The sequence below is a fragment of the Urocampus carinirostris genome, chromosome 14, assembly GCF_059441175.1.
Source record: "Urocampus carinirostris isolate Australia breed hairy pipefish chromosome 14, RoL_Ucar_1.0, whole genome shotgun sequence".
NCBI lineage: Eukaryota > Metazoa > Chordata > Actinopteri > Syngnathiformes > Syngnathidae > Urocampus > Urocampus carinirostris.
Window position 1 is genome coordinate 17,463,900 of NC_142362.1, and position 6,829 is coordinate 17,470,728.

Consider the following 6,829-nt stretch of genomic DNA (forward strand, 5'->3'; position numbering starts at 1 on the left):
AATGCTAGCACTTAATTTACATTATACGCAAAATAAGCATGCTAGCTGCATCCTTCATTGATGTAGGTCTTTCAGTTTTCTTTAATTCCTAAAACATTAGCACTTTATTTCCATTTCGCAGAAACCGAGCATGCTAGCTTGCATTTTATACGCACCGTGCATGTTTGCTTTTTTCATAATCGCTTGTTCAAAGCCGGCGGCTACGTTGCAATCATTCAAAACCGCCGCAACCACGGGCTAATTGTTTAGCGCGCAATTACAGCTAGCGCAACGCTAACCGTTTTGTGTAACTCAGGTTTGTGTAATTACATTTCTTAAGGTCAACCTTTCACCGGGATAAATTAGTGAAATTGTATTGTTGACCACTTCGGGGCAAGGATCCGAATGCAATTATCTTTGCTAATATCATTTGCACTTCAGCGGGAAAATCCCATTCGGAATGATCTGATGGAGTCTGTTCTCACAAGAAAGCTGTTAGATTTTGTGCACTCAATACAGTGAAATATTTCATTATACACGTGCCGTTACACCTTGTTTCAAATAGACTTAAGTTTGGTGTATATTATGAAAAAAAATAGTCACAATTTTTACTAAGTCCATATGTCACAGAGATTTTATATTAAAGGATTTATTTCAACACTGGAAAATACAATTTTTTTTCCAATTACATTGAAACCCTTAAGAAATATTACATATTTGGTTACGGGTGTTTGTTACATAATAATCCTGTCTGTCTGTCTGTCTGTCTGTCTGTCTGTCTGTCTGTCTGTCTGTCTGTCTTTCTGCCTGTCTGTCTGTCCGTCTGTCTGTCTGCCTGTCCTTCTGTCTATCCGTTTGGCCTTCTGTCTCTCCGTCCATCCGCCATCAATAAGACAGCATCACTCTACTTATAAAGCTAGGTAGTTTGCTTTATAGACCTTTCTATATAGCTGTGTAATTATCTAGTTTGCTAGTTAGCTAGCTGTCTTTCTATATATTTTTGTCAAACTAGCGATTAGCTTTTTAGATTGATAAAGGAAGGCGATTAGCTTTCTAGCTAGCTAGCATCCTCTTCATCTTTCTGTGTGTCTCTCCGTTCATCTGTCCGTCCATTGTCAATTATCTTCCATTTTTTCCTCAAGACAACGAAAAAATACTAATTCTCTAAGAAGTTTAAACTTTAGTAGGCACCTAAAATGAGGCGATGCAACAGTCAAAACAAAGACCTTATTCCACCCCAAAAATAATTTGGGATACACGTATTTTTTATACAATGAAGCAACAATACGTTGAATTTACAGATTTAAAAATGGACTACTACTTGAACAAGGAAGATTGATATTAAAATATATATATATATATATATATATATATTTTTTTTTTTGATTGGGTGGTTAGTGTGCAGCCCCACGTTGTGGAGGTTTAGGGTTCAATTCCATTTTCCGCAACTTTTTTACATACTGGATGATTTTCTGGATCGCGCCTCCTAAAATCCATTTGGCTAAAATAATTTATTATTATTTTCCTCCAATGATTAAGATATCAGTAATCATCTTTCATCCAGAAATAACAGTCCGAGATTGAACAACCAATAAAACCTTTTCAATTGAATCTTGCAAAATGCACATGAAACCCATTTTCAACACCAAACTCACCCGGGGAAGTGTCTAGATAGCTTCTCCTAAAATCAAAGTAGCTAAAATCATTACTTCTCGAATGAATAGATTTTCAGTACATTTTTTTGAATTAAAAACAGCAGTTTTAAAGTCAATTTTAGTAAATGCCCAACAATTTTTTCAAAACCAAAGCCACTGGATTGGATTCTTTGTAGCTATGTAAACTCATTAGCTAATTTTTTGTCCAACGACTAGATCATCAGAAATCAAGTTAGCTAATATAATTAGATAGCTAACATATCTAGTCAGCACAAATACTTTTGTAAGATTTATGCCCTAATTCAATAATGCAACATATTTTTTGTCCAATGTGTAGATCATCAGAAATAATATTTTATCAAATCAACTTAGCTAATATCATTAGCTAGCTAATGTAGCTAGTTAACACTCTGAAGCGCAAATACTTCTGTAAGATCGGTGCAATCGTCTGATAATGCAACATACTTGTTTTGTCCAATGACTAGATCGTCAGTAATAATCTCTTATCCAAAAACAGCAGTCCTCGAATCAATTTTTTACCTACGCCAAACACACCCAGATGAGTGTCTGGCTCACTTCTCCAAAAATCCAGTACAAATACCGGATTGCAGTACACAAACATGATGTGTTTTCGTAATCATCGGGCGCCTGGAGTGGGATATCGATCCGAGCGTATCTTGGTCAATCAACTAAATGATTGCTTATAAGCCCTCAGTTTCACCTGGGGGCTGGGAACACAAGGGGCAGGGGGTTTGTAGGGGATCCGAGGGAAACCAAATTACAGCGGCCCCGGATATAGAGTGCCAGACCACTGATAGTTCCCCCGCAGCCTCGGAGAAGTCAGCAATGCAAATGTACAATAAACAGCGCCTAAGCTGGCGGAGGTCTTTCAATCACACGGGGGGCAATAGTTCAACCCCTGCCATGCATAATCCCGGTCTTGACACCCCCTGGGATTCCGCCTTCCAACCTGCTCAATGGCACAAAGATATTAGATAGCCATATGTAGATTGACTAAGTAAACACACTCTCTTGATAACACAATACAATCTCTTTCCAAGTAGGAATATAGATTCCAAGCTAAATTCTGCCTTCCGAGGGAAGGCTTAACCACATCGAAATTCAACGCCGCTCTTTGCTTTGTTTGACGCTCTTGCGGGGTTGGAAATTGCTAGCTCCTATTTGTGATTTCGGTTACCTGGGTGTTTGCGTTATACGGGAAAATCAAACTCTGGTATGATTGTTGGAGGAGCAGTTTGGGAGAGGTGGGACAACTAAAGAATCATAGAGTCAATGCCTGGGTTACGGCTTTCCCAGTTTACAATATTTTCACGTTATGATATGAAATAAAAAAAATTGTTAGGTTTTGCAGGTAGACTCAAGTGAAAGAGAAGATATTGGTGCTCAACATAAGGATGGTATTTCATAACGAACCCAGGAAGAAAGTAACAAGCAATGGTGTAAACAAAATCCAACCTGACCATGTCCAAACCAGAAACAAAGACCGAGATGGAAAAGCAGATGTAAAGTAACACACAAGGAGTCACAAAGGAGTCACAAAACTACGAATAAACGGTCCAAACAAAAAAAAAAAAACAGAAACTCGCACAAAACAAACATGGGCATGGCAGTGGAGATCCACAGACAGAGGAAATGAAAAGGACCTGTGCTGTGCAAAATGTAATTATAAAGGGTCACGATAATTTGGGACAGGTGTGTTGTGATTGGACACACCTGTGCCCAGTTCCAAAACCAGTTGGCGCCCTCTGGGGGAAGGTGAGGAAGCAGGTTCTAACATTTTTTTTCGCTGGTTGATATGGTATTTCCCCCTAAGAATGTGTTTTTTATGCTAAAGAACTGTGTTCAGATGTAAGTTACAGAATTTGCCCTCCAGAGGGGACCAAAAGGCAGATCGACCGGTTCTCTCACCTTTTTCACATGACCTGCAATTGACCCTAACGAAAAAACTGGTATTAGGACTGTGCCAACAGCAGAGGCTATGCAGTATTTTTTTTTACTCCCATTGTCATTTCCACATTGTCTCCACTTGCACTTTGGGTTTGGTCTGTTTTTTTGTTTCAGGTTTTGGTTTGGAAAGTTTATTTTATTTTTCACCACTTACTTGTTTGTTACTTGTTATCCTATTTTGTCAACCCTGCCACAGGTCCTGCTTTCCTGCAATTGGGTCCACCAGCAAAACATCGCAATGTGCCTCTATGTCTCTGAAATACCTGTATGTTATTGGTTGATGACATATGTTCAGTTAGTTTGTTTCTTGGCTTCATTAGAATACCAGTATGCTATTGACTGAACTCCCTCCCACAATGCCCTTCTATTTAATTTAGAGTCTCGTGTGCATTGTAAAGACATGAAGAGTCAGTGATACAATACAGTATTTATTTGTACTATATTTAATCACAATGGTCCCAAAGCTTGCTAAGGGAGGAAGCAAAAGCATGATAACCATTGAAACAGAGCTTGTAATTATTAAAAAAGCCGCAATAAAGCTCACCAATGACTACCCTCACTTAGTGTCATGGCTGTAACCCATTGGCGATCTGGACTATCGTTAAAACGTTTTAAAAATCTGTTTTAAATTAAATCCAATGTCTCTTCCCACCTGCATCCACTCAATAACTTCACTGTACCAGCTCAAGTCACATCAGACCAAGGGTAAATACAATGTCATTTTTCCTTTAAATTTTCACTTATTTATAAAGTTATTTAATTATACGCAAGTGTACCACCCATGAATAGTACTTATAATATAAGTAATATAATAGTACTATATACTATTTTGTTAATTTAAATATTAGATACAATATTTAATATGAGGAATATGATCTACCACCTGCTAAATAAGACACATTTACTTATTTTAAATACATATCAAGATTATTAAATTATTAAAAAAGTCAAAAGTATTTAAAAAAAATAGAAAAAATACTGCATAAAATATGCACATTTTCTTTCTATAGGGAAAGCCTTTTCTTTTGCAGTGCACGCTTTAAAAAATGTTTTTACATACCAAATAGTTAATTTAATTTGATTTTGTATTATAATATTTTTTCTGGGGGGAAAAGAATAAGAAAAAAAACGTACTTAATAATAATAATAATAATAATAATAATAATAATAATTTCCTTGTATTGTCATTCTGTGTAACAATGTACACAGAACGAAATGTCGATTGCACCTGACCCGTTGTAGCGAGCCGATGCAGCCGCAGCCAACAGAGGGCGCCGCCGACCACTTTTTAAGTCTTAGGAATGACTCGGCCGGGGCGCGAACCACCTATTATTTAGCAGAGACAGGAATAGAACAGGCGGCAGACCGGCTGGGTGGTTTGCATGCCGCCACATGGTCCAGCGTTTAATTCCAGCTACCGAAGCCTCCTTGTGTGGAGTTTGCATGTTCTCCCCATTCCTGCTTGGGTTTTTCTTCGGGCACTCTGGTTTCCTCCTACATTCCTAAAACATGCATGTCAGTTTAATTGGCCTGTCCAAATTGTCCCTAAGTGTGAATGAGCGAGTGAGTTGTTGCAACTGGCTGGAAACCAGTTCAGGGTGTCCCCTGCCCACTGCCCGAATATAGCTGGAATGGGCTCCAGCACCCCCGCGACCCTTTTGAGTAGAAGTAGTGCAGAAAAATTATGAATGGATGGAGCTGTTTACGGTGGAAGATCAAGCGATTTTGGTCACCATGGTGATTGCGTTCCTGCAACCGTCCACGAAGCGTCGTCCCTCACTGCCATGATGATGACAAAGGGACTCTGTCATCGGTTTTAGTAAGAAAAAAGCTTTGTGGAAGCGTCAAGTCTGTCTTTATCTAAATATGACATTTTCTCACCACACTGCTTCACTACGCCTACTCGGGTGCTGCCTATTCACACTCAATGGCTTGGTACATAAATCAAAACTAGGAAGTGAGGGCTTCCTTGATGTGTGGACAAAAAACTGAACAAAGGCACTCCTGCCATCTAATGTTGATATATCATCCTGAAACCATTCCCAGGGGCTTGATACTTACTGATGAGTTGCGACAGACCTTTGCTTACAGTTTTTTTCTTACATCAAACAAAATTTTACGTTTTTGCATTCAGTGATAATGCTTCTGAAAACATATGTATACATTACGGCACTGAATGAGTTAAAATGAAGCAAATTTTCTGCCAATGGGGTAAAACATTGCGGTGTGTCTGTCTCATGTAATCAAGCTCGCCAGTACGTTTTGGAGTAGGCGGCCATCAGTTGCTGTCTTTTTAAAACATATGAGTCTTATTGCTGCCTCAGGGGGGAATTCCCAGATGGCACGCCGTGATTAGCTAGCTCACTTAGCTGTTTAGCAAAGAGCATCTGGAAACACAGGTTGAATTAACACCAGCGGGCCAATCGTTTGCTCTAAATTGGATGTCGTTGAATTAATATGATTATTAGGCATGCAAAAAAACGCAAGTGCTAATAGATCCGCAGTCATTAGAGTCACTTAAGTGCTTACGTTTGCGGACAGGTTGACATATGTTGAGCGCCGGCCCCCACATCGCGATTATCGCTCTTCCTTAGTTATTCAAATGTAAAATTTTGTCATTTTGTATCTTAATGTGCCTCTATTCTTTATCCTCTACAGCAGGGGTCAGCAACAATTGCCCCTGGAGCCACATGCGTCTCTTTGGCGCACCCTAGTGGTTCCCTGGCATTTTTTTCGAAAACATGTGATACCTGTCTGCTATTGGTCGTTTTCATGGCATCATGTGTGAATTGTAACTACTTTGCTAGTCGGTAATACACTACTGTATTTTTTCCAGTGAATTTATTAGCAAAGGTAGAAGTTAAAATATGATAAGCAGCGAAATGAAGCTTACGATAATCAAGAGATATGAGGAAGGAGCATGAATGGCTATCTTCCCTAAGGTCATTCTGCTTTTTATTTTTTTATGAAAATGTTTACCTGGGAACTTCGCTGCTAGATTTCTTATCTATTAAAGAAAATAACCAAAACCCCCTTAAATTAAACACCAAGGTCCTGATTTAATTCTTATTTTCGGATTGCCTTAAACTATGCGTACTAAGTAAAATACAGTCGGGATGGGTTTCCTCAATGTTTTCTGGTTCAGCTACATAGGGTGCTTTGCAAGTGGCGCCTGGCTTTGGCAACATCTAGTGGACATATTTAAGACTGCAAGTCATAGTTAGATT